Source organism: Lolium perenne, chromosome 4 (assembly GCF_019359855.2).
Source record: "Lolium perenne isolate Kyuss_39 chromosome 4, Kyuss_2.0, whole genome shotgun sequence".
Taxonomy (NCBI): domain Eukaryota; kingdom Viridiplantae; phylum Streptophyta; class Magnoliopsida; order Poales; family Poaceae; genus Lolium; species Lolium perenne.
In genome coordinates, this window is record NC_067247.2 from 233,046,854 (window position 1) to 233,068,879 (window position 22,026).

The window sequence follows — 22,026 nt, forward strand, 5'->3', positions numbered from 1 at the left end:
TACATTTTAAAAAATATGAAAATACCATTCTCATATAGTAACTCATAAGTAAACAAAAGTAGACGTGTCACGTAAAAAAATTGATAATAAATGGGCAGGGTATGGGTATACCCGCGGGTACAAAGCTATACCCGTGCCCTACCCATGACTTAACGGGTAGGGTATGGGTACTACCCATGGGTATGAAAGTGTACCCATACCCTGCCCATGCGGGTACGGTACCCGCGGGTACCCGTACCCATGGGTAAAATTGCCATCCTTACTCGGTGGAATGTCGTCTAAATAGCTTGCAAGCATATGAATGGTTCATAAGAGACCACATACCACGGTACGAGTAAAGAGTACTTGTCAGGAGACGAGGTTGAACAAGGTATAGAGATACCGATGATCAAACCTCGGACAAGTAAAATATCACGTGACAAAGGGAATTAGTATCGTATGTGAATGGTTCATTCGATCACTAAGTCATCGTTGAATATGTGGGAGCCATTATGGATCTCCAGATCCCGCTATTGGTTATTGGTCGGAGAGAGGTCTCAACCATGTCCACATAGTTCGCGAACCGTAGGGTGACACACTTAAGGTTTGATGTCGTATTAGTAGATATTGAATATGGAATGGAGTTTGAAGTTTTGTTCGGAGTCTCGGATGGGATCCCAGACATCACGAGGAGTTCCGGAATGGTCTGGAGAATAAGATTCATATATAGGAAGTCATTTTCTAGGTTTAAAAATGATCCGGTATTTTTTTTTTGGAAGGTTCTAGAAGAGTCCGGAAGAAATTAGCATCCCAGAGGGACTCCACCCACCTTGGCCGGCCAGCCTAAGGGAGGAGGAGTCCCAAGTGGACTCCTCCTCATGGTGGCCGGGCACCCCACCAAAGGAAAGGGGGGAGTCCCACTTCCCCTAGGTTTGGTCATATGGAAGGTTTATGTTGGGGTCTTATTCGGAGACTTTTAACCTAATCCTTGGGGCTTCCACCTATATAAAGGGGGAGGGGAGGGGCTAGCCGGCCACACCAAAACTACCATGGCCGCACCCCCCCCAAGAGCCCCCTCTCCCAGAAACCCTAGCGGTTCCCTCCTCCCTCTCTCTCCCACATAGCTTAGGCGAAGCTCTGTCGGAGATCTCCACCACCACCGCCACCACGCCGTCGTGCTGCCAGGATTCCGAGGAGGATCTACTACTTCCACTGCCCGCTAGAACAGGGAGAAGGACGTCGTCTTCATCAACACTGAACCTGTGACCGAGTACGGAGGTGCTGCCCGATTGTGGCACCGTCAAGATCTTCTACGCGCTTTTGAAAGCGGCAAGTGATCGTCTACCGCAGCAACGAGAGCCTCCTCTCGTAGGCTTTGGAAATCTTCAAGGGTTAGTCTCGTTCATCCTCTCGTTGCTACCGTCTTCTAGATTGCATCTTGGCTTGGATTGCGTTCTCGCGGTAGGAATTTTTTGTTTTCTATGCTACGAATCCCTACAGTGGTATCAGAGCCGTGTCTATGCATAGATGGTTGCACGAGTAGAACACAATTGTTTGTGGGCGTTGATGCTTTGTTGTCTTTAGTTCGAGTATTTTGCATCTTTGTGGCATGGTGGGATGAAGCGGCTCGGGCTAACTTTACATGACCGCGTTCATGAGACTTGCTCCACGTTTGACATGCAACTTGTATTGCATAAGTGGCTTTGCGGGTGTCTGTCTCTCCCACCATAGTGAAGATTCAATTTACTCTTTCTATTGACAACACTAGTATCACCGTTGTGGTTCATGTTCGTAGGTAGATTAGATCTCACTCGAAAACCCTAAACCATGTAAAATATGCAAACCAAATTAGAGATGTCTAACTTGTTTTTGCAGGGTTTGGTGATGTGATATGGCCATAATGTGATGATGAATATGTATGAGATGATCATTATTGTATTGTGGCAACCGGCAGGAGCCTTATGGTTGTCTTTAAAGTTCATGTTGAGTAGTATTTCAAAGTAGTTGTAATAGTTGCTACATGAGGTGAACAACCATGAAGACGGCGCCATGGACCTTGTCGCTACGCCGATGATGATGGAGATCATGCCCGTTGATGATGGAGATCATGTCCGTGCTTTGGAGATGAAGATCGAAGGCACAAAGACTAAAGGGCCATATTATATCACATATGAATTGCATGTGATGTTAATCCTTTATGCATCTTATTTTGCTTAGAACGCGACGGTAGCATTATAAGATGATCCCTCACATTAATATCAAGATAATAAAGTGTTCTCCCCTTGTATGCACCGTTGCAACAGTTAAATCGTTTCGAAGCATCTCGTGATGATCGGATGTGATAGATTCTACGTTCATAAACAACGGGTGTAAGCCATGTTTGCACACGCAGAATACTTGGGTTTGCTTGACGAGCCTAGCATGTACAGACATGGCCTCGGGACAACGGAAACCGAAAGGTTGAACACGAGTCATATGGATGATATGATCAACATGTTGATGTTCACCATTGAAGCTACATCATCTCACGTATGATCGGTTTTGGTGTAGTGGATATGGATCGTGTACCACTTAACAACTATGAGGGATGTTGTATTAAGTGGGAGTTCATTAGTAATTAGATTAAAACATGAACTAATTATCATAAACATAGTCTGAGTAGTATTTTGAATTAATTTTGTAGTATTGGCATCCGTTTTTCTACCATGCGCTAGTCTTGTAATTGAGATAGAAATACTGTTAAAATCTGACACGAAACTTTACGGACTGGTACCGTATTGTTCAAGAATCAAGAATTGTTTAAGTCCTATTGCAAACTTTTAGTAAACCTCACATTGTTGATTCAAAGAGCTATGATTTCAATTAGTACCTAAGTTATCTTGTGTCCATGAAACTTGAAGTTCAAATCTATTTGAAAAAGTAAGGAGCTGAAAATTTAGTTTTCAGAAATAAGCAAGGTATGAGATATATGCGATATCTAAGACCTTATTACAAGATGATAGAATATAATCTAGTGAGACTACATAAACTCATAAGTTTTATGGGAATGTACGAAGGTTGAAGACGCCCGGCGTCCCAATCCTCCAACTAAGTTGGACACTAAAGATATTCGCATATCTATGAAATGATCATCCTTAGTATGCACCGTTGCTAAGACTCGTTGTTTCGAAGCATCTCATGATGATCGGGTGTTATAGATTCTACGAGTGCATGCAACGGGTGCAAGTCAGATTTGCACATGCGAATACTGAGGTTAAACTTTAAACGAGCCTAGCATGTACAGACATGGTCTCGGTAAGTCATCATGAAACAATGGATAAAATTATGAGTGAAATTGTTCATCATATTACAAGGTTACTAATAGTGAAATCCTAAACACTTGTCATATGATGATCAACTTCAAAGTAAGAACCTCAAGGTTATTGGTATTTGACCAACAAACCTAGAAGTTATTGAAGGTGAAGTGTTTTCTGAGAATGAGGAAAGCTAAAAGAGAAACAACAAAAGTTTTTTTTGGCAGAAAGAAAGAAAAGACTAGAAAGTCTAGCTCAGGTGTATATAAATGATATACATGTTATGGATGTATTCCTCGTTTGGTCACACAATGAAATTCTTGGGTATTTGTACCATATTGGTTGGTATGAAGTGTCATACAAAACAACGCAATACAAGAATACAATGGCCTAAGTGACTGAGAAGGAATATGATAGGAATGCACGTCTGGAACAAAAATAAAGTGTTATTATGTTCGTCGTTGGCATTCTATCTAGCCCTTAGAATTTATAATAAAGAACTTAATAATTTTATTTTTCTCTGGTCAAATAAAAACAATGAGTTGTTCAAATTATGACATTACTCCATGTACGATGGATAAGTTATTATAAATCTTAATAGTGAAACACACATACATAACACTGACGCTAAAATGTCATAAGGAAAATGATTTGAATTCCACTTATTTGTGGAACCGCCATTTAGGTCATGTTAGAAAGGAACGCATGAAGGAACTCCATGCAAATGGAATTTTTGGAGTCATTCGATTTTTGAATCATTTGGCGCTTGCAAATCTTTTCTAAAGAGAATGACTGAAATACCGTTCATAGGCCAAGAGTTGAACGGGCAACTAACTTAGTGGAAACATACATGATGATATATGTGGTTCACTGGGCATAGTTGTGTGCGGGAGATTCTTCTACTTCATGAAAACTTCCAACAATGAATTGAGTATATATATGTGGATATATTCGATAAGGAAGAAGTTTGAAACATTTGAATAGATTCAAATAAATTTCAGCATGAAGTGGAAATCATCATAATAAAAAAGTCAGATATCTATGATTATATCATAGTGGAAATATTTGAATTACGAGTTTTAGCGAATATCTAAGAGAGTTATGAAGTTGTTCTACAACTCACGTTTCTTGGAGTATCATAGTGATGATGAAGTATCCGAGAGACGTATCCAAACCTTGTTGGATTAATGATGAGATAAAATAAAATGAAGCCATTATATTTTTGTGGATTATGCTTTAGAGACTACCGCTTTTACACTGAATAGAGCATCATCATGATCCGTTGATATGACACCATACGAGTTATGGCATGGCTATGAACCCTAATAGTCCTTTCTTAAATTTTGGTATGCATAGCATAAGATAAATAAGTTTACAACCAAAATCGGATGAATGTCTTTGTTGGTTATCCCAAAGAATTGATTGGGAATTCTTTCCACTATGGAGACAAAGACAAAAGTGTTTGTCGATGTTTCTTACTTATTTCCAAGAAATTGTTTTTAGCGAAGTATTTGAGTGGGAGGACAATAAAACTTGATAAGGTTTATGAACCTGAGCATAATGATCAGAGTAGCGCAGCATCGGAATTGGTTCCGGAAGCGGCCACGACGATCATGGCTCCCATGTCTACAAAATGTTATAGTCATGGAGATCGAAGTACTTATTGAACCTTGTAGGTATGGTTTACTTTGTGATCAAATAAATGATTTGTGAACAAAGGATTGTTTTTGAACAATGATAAACCAACAACATACAAAGAAGTTATGATGGGCCCTGACTCCGTTAAAATGGCTATACGCCATGAAATCCAAGATAGATGAATACTTTTTGAAAGTAAATGGATCTATAAAATTGATGGACTTGGATGGAATATCCTTGAATAAGCTCGACTTGTCGAAAAGTTGTTTACGACAAAGTTCAAAGAGTTGACTATGATAAGATTAGATCTTCCGTAGCAATGCTTATAGTCTATGTGGATTATTCTAGTAATCGCTACATATTTCTTTCATAAGATATGATAGTAGGATGGCAAAATACATTACTTAACAGAAGTGTGTATTAAAGGTGTATACAAGATACAACCAATTGTTTTGCTAGTCCGTGGAATACTAGATAGGTATACGAACTTCAATTGGATGAAGTGAGTATCGCGGAGTTGGAATCTTCACCGGATGAAATAGTCAAAGAGTTTTGGATTTCATCAGAAACGATGAAGAGGCTTGCATTTGCAAGAAATTTAGTGGGAGCGCTGAGACATATTTGTAATACTTTATGTAGATGACATATCGTTGATTATAAATAATGTAATTATATAATTGATTAAAAAGGTTTCATTGAGAATTAAATTTCAATGAAAGGATATGAACTGAAACATATTTAAGTGTCCAGATCTATCACTACAAGAAAAGTTCTGATAGACAACGTCTCAAAATCGTCCGCTAAGGGGTATTTTTCGTCGCCTATGGGCCTAACCCGACGATATGGGTTCTGTTGTCGAAACTGCGTTAGGCAAAGTCCTACGACGATTTTTTCGGTCCGTCGCGCTTGGGTGCCCTTCCGCCACGGAAAATCGGACCGTTGCCCAAGTGTTTCCGGGAGCCCGTTGACTGCTGACGTCATGCAAACTGACACGTGGCAGACGCCATTAACTGGCAGTTAACGGCGTTAACCGGCTGAAACCCCGTGGTAGATGGTAGGCCCACATGAGGCGTGCCACGTCTTAAGCGGGCCGGCCCATTAAGTTTGCGGGCCGGCCCAGCTGACTTTGTTTGACCGGTCAACTATATAGCTGGGTTGGTCCATTAGTTACGTGGGCCGGGCCTAACCTCTAAGGTTGACTGGTCAAAACATTAATGGGCCGGCCCACTAAGCATGTGGGCCGGGCCGAATGCACTCGTTTGACCGGTCAACAGGCAAAAGGGCCGGCCCACAAGACATGCGGGACCCACTTTCCTGTTGTCGGGCTGGCCCATTTACAAAGTGGGGTCCACCTTAAAGCAAGTGGGCCGGCCCAAGAAGATATTGGGCCGGCCCAATTAGCATGTGGGTCCCACTTTCCTGCTATCGGGCCGGCCCATTTAGTACGTGGGGTCCACATTAGATCAAATGGGCCGGCCCAACAAGCCAGTTGGCCGGGCCAAAAGCACAGGTGGGTCCCACTTTCCTGTTAATGGGCCAGCCCATTTAGTATGTGGGGTCCACCATATAGCAAGTGGGCCGGCCCAACAAGATAGTGGGCCGGGCCAAAAACACAGGTGGGTCCCACTTTCCAGTTAAAGGGCTGGCCCATTTAGTATGTGGGGTCCACCATATAGCAAGTGGGCCGGCCCAACAAGATAGTGGGCCAGGCCAGAAGCATAGGTGGGTCCCAGTTTCCAGTTAAAGGGCCGGCCCATTTAGTATGTGGGGTCCAACATATAGCAAGTGGGCTGGCCCAACACGCTAGTGGGCCGGGCCAAAAACACAGGTGGGTCCCACTTTCCTCTTAAAGGACCGGCCTGTTTAGTATGTGGGGTCCACCATGTAGCAAGTGGGACGGCCCAACAAGATAGTGGGCCGGCCCAACAAGATAGTGGGCCGGGCCAAAAGCACAGGTGGGTCCCACTTTCCTGTTAAAGGGTCGGCCCATTTAGTATGTGGGGTCCACCATCTAGCAATTGGGCCGGCCCAACAAGATAGTGGGCCGGGCCAAAAACACAGGTGGGTCCCACTTTCCTCTTAAAGGGCCGGCCCATTTAGTACGTGGGGTCCACCGCAAAAGCAATTGGCCTGGCCCAACTAGTTAGTGGGCCGGCCCAGTAGTGGGTGGGGTCCACCTTAAAGCAAGTGGGCCAGCCCAATTAGAGTGTGGGGTCCACCGTAAATCAAGTGGGCTGGCCCAATAAGTAAGTGGGCCAGCCCGTTTAGTTGCTGTTTATATGCCTGCATAATATGCGCTTTAGGATTTTGCGGGCCGGCACATATGTGATTTCGCTTAATTGGGCCGTTTAAGGGATGGGAATTCGTGATTTAGATACTGAGAATATTTACGCAGCATTGATTTCTGTCGGATAGCCTCACTTACCACAAGCACCAAAGAAAAAATGCGCGAAAGAACTATAAAAACTAACTAAATATTACATCAGCTGCAAGGCTTTGAAAAAATATTACAGAACCTAGAGAAATTGAATGGTAATTAAACCTAGCAATACAATGAAGCGATCCAGCAATCTTTTAAGTTGTCCATGCAGCACATATATCTGAAACAAAGACATTACAAGTTAAGACAGCAACAATGGAAAGGCAAAGACACTACAATATTGTTTGCCAAAGAATTTGGAACTCATCATTTCATCGTTATAACAAGATCATTGTAATGCGCACAATAAGCAAACAAAGAGTGCATGCCGCATACCAACAGCCAATATAACAGAGCATGTTAGAATGAAACAGCAGAATTACTACTGTCGAGTCCCATGCAAACCAACATGTTTAGGGAGTACAAAATTGGCATGAACAACATAGTAGCAGGCTATAAATTTTGTAACTACTGACTGAGCAAGATGAAGTTATGATGGCTACATCTACAGAGAAGGGAATGTAAACCAAAAATAGAAGTTACGATGGCAAAAGCTAAAGAGGAGGGAATGTGAACCAACATGTGCCAAGTGCAATTACTTCAAATTGGCCGTGAACTAAATAATACTCCTGAACTTATAGTGAAGGGGATACAAATCAAGATGTTTCGGGATATAAACTTGTAATGAGCAACACATAGAGGATAGTTAATGATGGATCTTAGGATGGACCAGATACAAAATATAGTGGGATCACCTGTGAACTTGTATAAGAGGGAATGCAAACCAATATGTTCAGCATTCCATATGTGAGCGTCATGCCAAGTCAGAGAAACAAGTCAATAATGCAGCTTTTGAAGAACAAGATGGCACGCAAAATTATTATCTAGTAGTATGACAAGTTTATTAGTACTACAGGCTAGATAGCAGAGTGATAGCATGCCAAACTAAGTCCTTACTTTGTTAGCTTACAATGAAGTAGATACAAAACAATGGCATCACCTGTAGTACAGGGAATGCAAGCCAACATGTTCATGGAGTAAAAAATTGGCACAAACAACATAGTAGCAGGCCATAATTTTTGTAACAACGACTAAGCAAGATAAAGTTATGATGGCTAGATCTACAGAGCAGGGAATGTAAACCAAATATAGAAGTTACGATGCCAAAAGCTTTAGAGCAGGGAATGCGAACCAACATGTGCAATTACTTAAAATTGGCCATGAACTAAATAATAGCAGGATGTTACTATAATACCTATAATTTTTGTAACAACGACTGAACAAGATAGAAGTTATGATGGCTACATCTACAGAGCAGGGAATGCAAACCAAAATGTTCAATCGCTTAAAGTTAGCAATGAACTAGAAAATAGCAAGGTGTTACGGTCATAGCTAGGAATGAACTAAAAGAGCTTCAGACAAACAAGCATCTGAACCCAGAACATGGCGCTAAAACAAGGGACTTACATTAGGAGAAGCAGTCTGTGGGAGTCACAACATATCTTCCTGGGGTTGATAGATCCGGTGATGAAGTACGCTACATGTGCTACTTGGGGTTGGAGAGACGGCCATTACACTTCATGGTTACTCATCTCATCTGCAAAAATGTAATGGCGCGTCGTTAGCACAAACAGGTTCCCCCAAGATTAAACAAGAACTTGCAGGCAAGCAATAGAAAAGCGACAGTAGAAGAGTTTAGATCATGCACGGCGCCGGTGAAGCAGATCCGGTTCATGCACAGCGGTGTCGGTGAGCAAGATCCGATGCGGTGGAAGACGGATCCGGCGAAGCGGCTCTGGTGGGGTGGACGATACTGCAGCTGAAGCGACTGCGGTAGACTGCTGGATGAGCATATGGTTTCGAGGTTCGGCGGGGATGATCTGGTCCTGTTGATGAAGGTGTCGATGAAGCGGCTCCGGCAGGCAGCCGGATGACGAGGATCGCGAGGGCTTGGGTAGGCCAGGGAAGTCCGGCGGGGATGTTCCGGTGCGGTGGTCGTGGTGGTGGGAGAGAGGGACTTGGGAAGTTCCGGTGGGTGGTCTGAGGGAAATGAATTTTTTTTTGGGAGGGTTTCCGGGCTAGGGAGGTGGTGATCCAAAAAATGACGGGCATACCCCCCCACCAACCGACCTTGCTGTCATCTCCACAGGGGTAGAATGGGAATTTGGAAGCGTGTGAAATTTTTGTATTTTGTGGGCGGGAAGTTTTGCCGCTATGAGATTTTGAATTTGGCTAAGGTCCAAGTATAATGATAAAAAATGTGAGACCGTACTAGTACTCCCTCCGTCCTAGTTTTTAAGGCATATTCCTAAAAACTATTTGTCCCATAACCCTCACCTCCTAGGCATAATTTTATTTAATGTGAGAGAGAAAGGGATTACATGCACCAATGAGGGAGAGAAAGAGAATACATGCACCAATGAGAGAGAGAAAGGGGCTGCATGCACCAATGAGAGAGAGAAAATGAAACCCAATCAGCTAGTACCTTAGGCCAAAATATTCAAAAATTGTGACTTACAAACTAGGACGGAGGGAGTACCTCTGTTCAAGGCCGAGTGCAAAATCAAATCATCATCACATTAAATACCGGTTACTACCATGATCATCATTCCATCTCTGAAATTGGCTCATCCGCTAGATCTTGCAAATTATAATGATAAAAAATTGTGAGACTGTACTAGTATTTCAGTTCAAGGCCAAGTGCAACATCAAAACATCATCACGTTGAAAATTTGTTACCATGATCATGATCTATCTCTGAAATTGGTGCATCTGTTGCAAAGTATAATGCTAAAATTTTGAGTGACCGTACTAGTACTTCTGTTCAAGCCCGAGTGCAACATCAAATCATCATCATATTGAAAATTTGTTACCATGATCATGATCTATGTCTGAATTTGGCGCATCTGCTAAATGTTGCAAAGTATAATGATTAAAAAAATTGTGAGACCGTACTAGTACTTATGTTCAAGGTCGAGTGCAACATCAAATCATCATCACGTTGACGATTTTTTCTGTTACCATGATCATGATCTATCTATAAGAGCATCTCCACCGGCACAGCATCCTCTATTTGGGGACGTTGCTCCCACACCGGCGGCCCCAAAACGGCAGCCCCGATAGATTTTAAAATTTAAATTGACATCTAAAAACCCAAATTCATACGAAATTTATACCAAAGTAGCTCGAATTTAAACATAACTAAACATAAACTTAATCCTGGTCTACTGGCCATCGGTTGGGGCGCTCGACGGCCCTGCCTCGTCGTTGTTCTTCGCCATTGCCGCCTGCTTCCGTGCCCGCTTCTCCTCCATTGCTTCGTGCATCTGGCGGTGGAGCATGGCGGCCGGCGTCGCAGGGGCTTGCCGGCGGCGCTGTCCCCGCGCTTCCAGCCTTTCCCGAGAAGCTTCAATCTCTGCGCGCCTCGCCTGCTGGTGAGCGAACACGTCGTAGTGGTGAAGAGCGTTGAGCTCCGCGAGCTTCTGTCGCTCCGCCTCCATGAGGCGGCGTCCCGCCTCCTCCGTGGCCGCTCGCTGGCGCGATATCTCAAGGACGTGCTCGAGGTTCGCGTCGTTGACGAACTCGCGCTCCTCCTCCCTCAACCACTGGTATCGTTGTGCGTTCAGCGACGCGAGGATCGCCGCCTGCTCCGGGTCGGTGGGGGCCTGCGGCGGCTCGCCCAACTGCGCTGCCTCCTCCGCCACCTCTGCTTCCGCTTCTGCTACGTAGACATCGTGCCACACCTCGAACCGTGGGCCCTCGTCCTCGTCGGAGCTGTGCTCGTCGTTGGCCTGCGGCTCCGGCTGTGGCTGCGGTGGTGCTGGAGGCAGCTGATGGCGTGTAACTCACACGTTCGTTGGGAACCCCAAGAGGAAGGTATGATGCGCACAGCAGCAAGTTTTCCCTCAGAAAGAAACCAAGGTTTATCGAACCAGGAGGAGCCAAGAAGCACGTTGAAGGTTGATGGCGGCGGGATGTAGTGCGGCGCAACACCAGAGATTCCGGCACCAACGTGGAACCTGCATAACACAACCAAAGTACTTTACCCCAACGAAACAGTGAGGTTGTCAATCTCACCGGCTTGCTGTAACAAAGGATTAACCGTATTGTGTGGAAGATGATTGTTTGCAGAAAACAGTAAAACAAGTATTGCAGTAGATTGTATGCGATGTAAAGAATAGGACCGGGGTCCACAGTTCACTAGAGGTGTCTCTCCCATAAGATAAAAGCATGTTGGGTGAACAAATTACAGTCGGGCAATTGACAAATAGAGAGGGCATAACAATGCACATACATATTATGATGAGTACTGTGAGATTTAATTGGGCATTACGACAAAGTACATAGACCGCTATCCAGCATGCATCTATGCCTAAAAAGTCCACCTTCAGGTTATCATCCGAACCCCCTCCAGTATTAAGTTGCTAACAACAGACAATTGCATTAAGTATTGCGCGTAATGTAATCAGTGACTACATCCTTGAACATAGCACCAATGTTTTATCCCTAGTGGCAACAACACATCCATAACCTTAGAGGTTCTTGTCACCCCTCCAGATTCACGGAGACATGAACCCACTATCGAGCATAAATACTCCCTCTTGGAGTTACTAGCATCAACTTGGCCAGAGCATCTACTAATAACGGAGAGCATGCAAGATCATAAACAACACATAGACATAACTTTGATAATCAACGTAACAAGTATTCTCTATCCATCGGATCCCGACAAACACAACATATAGAATTACAGATAGATGATCTTGATCATGTTAGGCAGCTCACAAGATCCAACAATGAAGCACAATGAGGAGAAGACAACCATCTAGCTACTGCTATGGACCCATAGTCCAGGGGTGAACTACTCACTCATCACTCCGGAGGCGACCATGGCGGTGAAGAGTCCTCCGGGAGATGAATCCCCTCTCCGGCAGGGTGCCGGAGGAGATCTCCAGAATCCCCCGAGATGGGATTGGTGGCGGCGGCGTCTCAGTAAGGTTTTCCGTATCGTGGCTCTCGGTACTGGGGCTTTCGCGACGGAGGCTATTTGTAGGCGGAAGGGCAGGTTAGGGGGCCACACGAGGGCCCCACACCACAGGTCGGCGCGGCCAAGGGCCTGGCCGCGCCGCCCTAGGGTTTGGCCGCCTCGTGGCCCCACTTCGTCTCCTCTTCGGTCTTCTGGAAGCTTCGTGGCAAAATAGGACCCTGGGCGTTGATTTCGTCCAATTCCGAGAATATTTCGTTACTAGGATTTCTGAAACCAAAAACAGCAGAAAAAAGAATCGGCACTTCGGCATCTTGTTAATAGGTTAGTTCCAGAAAATGCACGAATATGACATAAAGTGTGCATAAAACATGTAGATATCATCAATAATGTGGCATGGAACACAAGAAATTATCGATACGTCGGAGACGTATCAGCATCCCCAAGCTTAGTTCTGCTCATCCCGAGCAGGTAAAACGATAACAAAGATAATTTCTGGAGTGACATGCCATCATAACCTTGATCATACTATTTGTAAACATATGTAATGAATGCAGCGATCAAAACAATGGAAATGACATGAGTAAACAAGTGAATCATAAAGCAAAGACTTTTCATGAATAGTACTTCAAGACAAGCATCAATAAGTCTTGCATAAGAGTTAACTCATAAATCAATAATTCATAGTAGAAGCATTGAAGCAACACAAAGGAAGATTAAGTTTCAGCGGTTGCTTTCAACTTATAACATGTATATCTCATGGATATTGTCAACATAGAGTAATATAACAAGTGCAATATGCAAGTATGTAGGAATAAATGCACAGTTCACACAAGTGTTTGCTTCTTGAGGTGGAGAGAAATAGGTGAACTGACTCAACAATAAAAGTAAAAGAATGGTCCTTCAAAGAGGAAAGCATCGATTGCTATATTTGTGCTAGAGCTTTTATTTTGAAAACATGAAACAATTTTGTCAACGGTAGTAATAAAGCATATGAGTTATGTAAATTATATCTTACAAGTTGCAAGCCTCATGCATAGTATACTAATAGTGCCCGCACCTTGTCCTAATTAGCTTGGACTACCGGATCATCGCAATACACATGTTTTAACCAAGTGTCACAATGGGGTACCTCCATGCCGCATGTACAAAGGTCTAAGGAGAAAGCTCGCATTTTGGATTTCTCGCTTTTGATTATTCTCAACTTAGACATCCATACCGGGACAACATGGACAACAGATAATGGACTCCTCTTTAATGCATAAGATGTGGCAACAATTATTATTCTCATATGAGATTGAGGATATATGTCCAAAACTGAAACTTCCACCATGAATCATGGCTTTAGTTAGCGGCCCAATGTTCTTCTCTAACAATATGCATGCTTAACCATAAGGTGGTAGATCTCCCTTACTTCAGACAAGACGGACATGCATAGCAACTCACATGATATTCCACAAAGAATAGTTGATGGCGTCCCCAGAAACATGGTTATCGCACAACAAGCAACTTAATAAGAGATAAAGTGCATAAGTACATATTCAATACCACAATAGTTTTTAAGCTATTTGTCCCATGAGCTATATATTGCAAAGGTGAATGATGGAATTTTAAAGGTAGCACTCAAGCAATTTACTTTGGAATGGCGGAGAAATACCATGTAGTAGGTAGGTATGGTGGACACAAATGGCATAGTGGTTGGCTCAAGTACTTGGATGCATGAGAAGTATTCCCTCTCGATACAAGGTTTAGGCTAGCAAGGTTATTTGAAAAAAACACAAGGATGAACGGTGCAGCAAAACTCACATAAAAGACATATTGTAGATATTATAAGACTCTACACCGTCTTCCTTGTTGTTCAAAACTCAATACTAGATATTATCTAGACTTTAGAGAGACCAAATATGCAAACCAAATTTTAGCATGCTCTATGTATTTCTTCATTAACGGGTGCAAAGTATATGATGCAAGAGCTTAAACATGAGCACAACAATTGCCAAGTATCACATTATCCAAGACATTATAGCAATTACTACATGTATCATTTTCCAATTCCAACCATGTAACAATTTAACGAAGAAGAAACTTCGCCATGAATACTATGAGTAAAGCCTAAGGACATATTTGTCCATATGCAACAGCGGAGCGTGTCTCTCTCCCATACAGTGAATGCTAGGATCCATTTTATTCAAACAAAAACAAAAACAAAAACAAACCGACGCTCCAAGCAAAGCACATAAGATGTGACGGAATAAAAATATAGTTTCAGGGGAGGAACCTGATAATGTTGTCGATGAAGAAGGGGATGCCTTGGGCATCCCCAAGCTTAGACGCTTGAGTCTTCTTAGAATATGCAGGGGTGAACCACCGGGGCATCCCCAAGCTTAGAGCTTTCACTCTCCTTGATCATATTGCATCATACTCCTCTCTTGATCCTTGAAAACTTCCTCCACACCAAACTCGAAACAACTCATAAGAGGGTTAGTGCACAATAAAAATTAACATGTTCAGAGGTGACACAATCATTCTTAACACTTCTGGACATTGCATAAAGCTACTGGACATTAATGGATCAAAGAAATTCATCCAACATAGCAAAAGAGGCAATGCGAAATAAAAGGCAGAATCTGTCAAAACAGAACAGTTTGTATTGACGAATTTTATTGGGGCACCAGACTTGCTCAAATGAAAATGCCCAAATTGAATGAAAGTTGCGTACATATCTGAGGATCACTCATGTAAATTGGCTTAATTTTATGAGTTACCTACAGAGAATTTTTCCCAGATTCGTGACAGCAAAGAAATCTGTAACTGCGCAGTAATCCAAATCTAGTATTCACTTTACTATCAAAGACTTTACTTGGCACAACAAAACACAAAACTAAGATAAGGAGAGGTTGCTACAGTAGTAAACAACTTCTAAGACTCAAATATAAAACAAAAATACTGTAGTAAAAACATGGGTTGTCTCCCATAAGCGCTTTTCTTTAACGCCTTTCAGCTAGGCGCAGAAAGTGTATATCAAGTATTATCGAGAGACGAAGCATTTTCAGCGGGGTTTGGAGTTTTCTCAACCATGCATAGTATATTGGATACATAAGTTTCAGCAGCTCCCTTTTCATTAGTCTTGGGCTTGCTACTCTCATCAAACAAATTTTCAGGAACAAGCCAAGCATAGTTATTTTCTAGTGCATCATTCATCGCTAGGAGCTTACATGGTATTGGTGCTTTGATCTCCCCACCATCATTAATATTATTAGTGTACTTTATTCTATCCATATCCATCTTTTCAAGGAGACTAACAAAATTAGTATAAGAACCAAGCATATTATATTTAGCAAAGACCTTTCTAGCCTCTCTTGCTATACCACCAAATTCTCTAAGAAGGGTTTCTAAAACAAAATCTTTCTTTTCCCCTTCTTCCATATCACCGAGTGTAAGAAACATGTGTTGGATTATAGGATTGAGATTAACAAATTTAGTTTCCATCATACGAACTAAAGCAGCAGCGGCAATTTCATAAGTAGGAGCAAGTTCTACCAAGTGTCTATCTTCAAAATCTTCAACGGTACTGACATGATTGAAAAATTCTTCTATATTATTTCTCCCAATTATAGACCCACGTCCTACCGGTATGTCTTTCGTGGTAAAATTAAAAGGAAACATGATGAATCAAGTAAAGTAAATGCAAGTAACTAATTTTTTTTGTGTTTTTGATATAGAGTGCAAGACAGTAAATAAAGTAAAGCTAGCAACTAATTTTTTTTTTGTGTTTTGATATAATGCAGCAAACAAAGTAGTAAATAAAATAAAGCAAGACAAAAACAAAGTAAAGAGATTGGGAAGTGGAGACTCCCCTTGCAGCGTGCCTTGATCTCCCCGGCAACGGCGCCAGAAAAAGAGCTTGATGGCGTGTAACTCACACGTTCATTGGGAACCCCAAGAGGAAGGTATGATGCGCACAGCAGCAAATTTTCCCTCAGAAAGAAACCAAGGTTTATCGAACCAGGAGGAGCCAAGAAGCACGTTGAAGGTTGATGGCGGCGGGATGTAGTGCGGCGCAACACCAGAGATTCCGGCGCCAACGTGGAACCTGCACAACAGAACCAAAGTACTTTGCCCCAACGAAACAGTGAGGTTGTCAATCTCACCGGCTTGCTGTAACAAAGGATTAACCGTATTGTGTGGAAGATGATTGTTTGCAGAAAACAGTAAAACAAGTATTGCAGTAGATTGTATGCGATGTAAAGAATAGGACCGGGGTCCACAGTTCACTAGAGGTGTCTCTCCCATAAGATAAAAGCATGTTGGGTGAACAAATTACAGTCGGGCAATTGACAAATAGAGAGGGCATAACAATGCACATACATATTATGATGAGTACTGTGAGATTTAATTGGGCATTACGACAAAGTACATAGACCGCTATCCAGCATGCATCTATGCCTAAAAAGTCCACCTTCAGGTTATCATCCGAACCCCCTCCAGCATTAAGTTGCTAACAACAGACAATTGCATTAAGTATTGCGCGTAATGTAATCAGTGACTACATCCTTGAACATGGCACCAATGTTTTATCCCTAGTGGCAACAGCACATCCATAACCTTAGAGGTTCTTGTCACCCCTCCAGATTCACGGAGACATGAACCCACTATCGAGCATAAATACTCCCTCTTGGAGTTACTAGCATCAACTTGGCTAGAGCATCTACTAATAACGGAGAGCATGCAAGATCATAAACAACACATAGACATAACTTTGATAATCAACATAACAAGTATTCTCTATCCATCGGATCCCGACAAACACAACATATAGAATTACAGATAGATGATCTTGATCATGTTAGGCAGCTCACAAGATCCAACAATGAAGCACAATGAGAAGACAACCATCTAGCTACTGCTATGGACCCATAGTCCAGGGGTGAACTACTCACTCATCACTCCGGAGGCGACCATGGCGGTGAAGAGTCCTCCGGGAGATGAATCCCCTCTCCGGCAGGGTGCCGAAGGAGATCTCCAGAATCCCCCGAGATGGGATTGGCGGCGGCGGTGTCTCAGTAAGGTTTTCCGTATCGTGGCTCTCGGTACTGGGGGTTTCGCGATGGAGGCTATTTGTAGGCGAAAGGGCAGGTCAGGGGGCCACACGAGGGCCCCACACCACAGGTCGGCGCGGCCAAGGGCCAGGCCGTGCCGCCCTAGGGTTTGGCCGCCTCGTGGCCCCACTTCGTCTCCTCTTCGGTCTTCTGGAAGCTTCGTGGCAAAATAGGACCCTGGGCGTTGATTTCGTCCAATTCCGAGAATATTTCGTTACTAGGATTTCTGAAACCAAAAACAGCAGAAAACAGCAACTGGCACTTCGGCATCTTGTTAATAGGTTAGTTCCAGAAAATGCACGAATATGACATAAAGTGTGCATAAAACATGTAGATATCAACAATAATGTGGCATGGAACACAAGAAATTATCGATACACGTATCAGCAGCGCGCGGCCGTTGAGGCCAACCATCGAGTAGGTGGTCTTTAGACGGCGGGCATCTTGATGTGGAGAGTAGAGAATGGAGCGGCTGTGGTGGACGGCGTACGTCCTATCTAGCGGTAGCAACTGCCCACATTTAAGGCGACTGGACGCCGCATGGCCAGTCGCTGCCCTCGTGGCCAGTCGTTGCCTCGGTTTCCACGCCATTAGGGCATGTACATTGATTTAGACGGATGTTGTCTGTAATACTACTCCATGTCATCTACAGAGTATAGACAATGCTATAGACAGTGTATACAATAGTCTATCTGTAAGTTATCTAGTATATTTAGTCATAGCTATATATAAGTATAAGTTATAGACACCCTTCATACAACAACAAAATGGTGTCTGTAAGCTGTCTGTAAGAAGCCTACAGACTGTCTGTAACTTTAGACCATGCACTATGTGTATCAAAAGCACTGTTCAAAAACTAGGCCGATTCAGCGATTACTAGGCCGATTAATCGCTACTAGGGGCCTGACCGTGTCGATTACCATTAATCTCTTGTGTTAATCCTTTAGCCCGATTAATCGTACCGAAAGTCTGATTACTAGGTATGTTCCCGATTAACTGCTGCACTTGGTCAAAAAAGTTATAAACTTTTCAATGCATATAGCTAGTACAAGCGCTACCCCTCCCTAATAAAGTAGGTTTTGCAAAGCTCCCGCTTGATTGCAGCCTCCAACAGCTCGAATTCCGATGTTGCCAACTAGTTCCTTGCCTTCCCAGACCAGTTACTCTCAGGTGCCTAGATACAGGAGCTCGACCACCTTGAGTAGATCGTGCGGGATCTCAAGGGCGTCTTCGATAGGTTAGGTGGTTGAGGTGTAAGAGGGGTCGTACCCTAGGTAGGTGGTGGGAGAAGATAAACTTCAAAGGTGAGAGGATAAAAAGTGGAAGGAAAAAACGTGGCTTCAACTAGTGGATCCTGATTCGCTCGTGACCTTGAACATTAGATCACGGAGGAGAAGCATACATGTTTTTCTGGGATTTTAGGCTCTAGAGAAGTAGGGTCATACATATAGAGGCACATATACTATTATTTTTCTTATATAAACTGTTTTTACGTGTTAATTTGTGTAGGTTACACCGATTAACAGCCGACCGATTAAATCAGTTAATCGTCCGAATTTCGATTAATCGCTACTCCCAAGCCGACCGAGCAGTTAACGATTACCGATTTCCTTAACATTGATCAAAAGCGAACCAAAACGCCCATTGAATCGGTTCCGCACATAACAGAGCATCGATGCATAGGTTCTGACAGGAGAAGCGAACCAACAATTTGGTTCGACTCATTGATACGTCCAAAATGTATCTACTTTCCCGAACACTTTTGCTATTGTTTTGCCTCTAATTTGTGTATTTTGGATGCAACTAACACGGACTAACGCTGTTTTCAGCAGAACTGCTCTGGTGTCTCGTTTTTGTGCAGAAATCCAACTTTCGGGAAAATCCTCGGAATTTATGCAGAAGGCCCTATTTTCCAAGAATACTGACGGAGCCAGAAGGACAACTCAGGTGGAGGCCCGAGGGCCCCACACCATAAGGCGGCGCGGCCCAGGGGGGGCCCGCGCGGCCCTATGGTGTGGCCCCCTCGGCCGGCCTCCGACGCCCTCCTTCGGACTACTTATTGGCCTCGACCTAAAAACGCACGGGGAGAAGTGGAAGTCGCCAGAAACCCTCCAGAACGCCGCCACATCGCGAAACTCCGTCGCGGGAGCCAGAAGTCTCCGTTCTGGCACTCCGCCGGGACGGGGAATTGGAGGAGATCATCGCCATCATCACCACCGACGCCTCTACATCAACCAGCCATGTTTCCCCCATCCATGTGTGAGTAATTCCCCCACTGTAGGCCGAAGGGGATGGTAGGGATTGGATGATATTGGTCATGTAATAGCATAAGATTGTTAGGGCATAGTGCCTAGTGTCCGTAATTGGTACTTTGATGATATTGTTGCAACTTGTTATGCTTAATGCTTGTCACTAGGGCCCGAGTGCCATGATCTCAGATCTGAACATGTTATTGTTTCATCATGATATTCATTGTTTATTGATCTTACCTGCAAGTTGTATACATATGTCGCTGTCCGGAACCGATGGCCCCGAAGTGACAGAAATCGGGACAACCGTAGGGAATGGTAGTGATGTGAGGATCACATGTGTTCACGGAGTGTTAATGCTTTGCTCCGGTACTCTATTAAAAGGAGTACCTTAATATCCAGTAGTTTCCCTTGAGGCCCGGCTGCCACCGGCTGGTAGGACAAAAGATGTTGTGCAAGTTTCTCATTGCGAGCACGTACGACTATATATGGAACACATGCCTATTGATTGCTTAGTACTTGGATACCGTTTTATTATTATCTGCAAATGCCCTGCTATGATTGTTACATGAGTTTCTCTCATCCATGCAACGCCCGTTCATCCGTCCCCGTGCATACAGTATTTTAATCCTGCTGTTTACTAAAATCACTACTGCTGTCTTTGTTACTCTGCTGCTGTTATTTTACTACTGCTACTGCTATAAAACTGTTACTACTGATAAACTCTTGCGAGCAAGTCTGTTTCCAGGTGCAGCTGAATTGACAACTCCGCTGTTAAGGCTTCCAAGTGTTCTTTGTCTCCCCTTGTATCGAATCAATAAATTGGGTTTTACTTCCCTCGAAGACTGTTGCGATCCCCTATACTTGTGGGTCATCAAGACTATTTTCTGGCGCCGTTGCCGGGGAGCATAGCTTTATTTGGAAGTTCACTTGGATTAATATTGTTCACTGCAAATTCTCCATCATGGGTAAACCTCGCGATACTAAGGTCGCCATATTACCATCTACTACAAGAAAAGGTACAACTCTGAGTACCTCTGCTGCTCTTGATTCACCATCTGTGATTGATAAACTTGTTTCACCGCCACATGCTTCACATGCGGGTACTTCTGCTGAATCTGAAAACTCTCATAATATTGATAATATTTCTGCTGTGCTTGATGATAGTGGTTCATTGGGATCTTTTCTAGATGCTACGATTGCTAGGTCTAGACAAATTGAAAATACTGAAACTCCTAATGCTACTACACCTATTAATTCACCTGAACTTGATTATTCTAGTGATGATCCTGATGAAGATTATGTGGAGCTTAATGATGATTTTATTGAAAAATGCAATGCTACTACTGATGCAAGAAAAATTTAAAAGTTGCTTGCAAAACATGCTGTTAGATATAAACTGTCTCCTGATCCTAAATTTGCCACATCTCCTATAAACATTAAGGATAAAGATTATGATTTTTCTCTTGATCTATCTCATATAGCTATTGTTGAGAAAACACCCTTTTGTGGTACTGAAAAAGAAAGTGCTGTTGAACACATGATTGAGTTATCTACTCTAAGTAGCTTGTTTTCTGATGATGTCAAGATGCGTACTTACTTTGTTGCTAAAATCTTTCCATTCTCATTAAAGGATGACGCTAAAACTTGGTATAATAGTTTGCCACCTAATTCTATTAAAAGTCCAAAAGAATTGCTTGATGTTTTCTTCCGTAAATAGTTTCCTGCTAGTGCTCAACATATTGCTTTGCAGAGGATTTATAATTTTAACCAGGAAGATGGAGAGAAATTGCCTGAGGCTTGGGCGAGATTTTGCTCTCTTATTAGAGCTCGGCCTGACCATGATTTGGAAAAGCATGATTTACTTGATATATTTTATAGCGGACTAACCATTGAGTCTAGGGCATACCTGGATAGTTGTGCTGGTTGTGTTTTCAGGAAAAGAACTCCAGACGACGCTGAAGAATTATTGGCTAAAATAGGCCGGAATCATGATGATTGGACTACGCCTGAACCAACTCCAACGCCAATATTAAAGAAGAGGGGTATGATTAAATTAAATGATGAAGATATGAGGGAAGCTAAGAAGTCTCTCAAGGAGAAAGGTATTAAATCTGAAGATGTGAAGAATCTTCCTCCCATAGAAGATATATGTGAGATAATTCCCCCTTCATCCATGATTGATGTAAACTCCCTTCAACGCTTTACTAGAGAAGATATTCCGTATTCGAAACCTCCTGCACAATGCTTAGATGAGTTTGATAATTATATTGTTAAGCAAGAAAATTTTAATATGAGAGTAGAGAATCATTTAATGGAAAATTCTCGAGCTATTAGTGAATTGCATGATATTGTGGAGAGAACC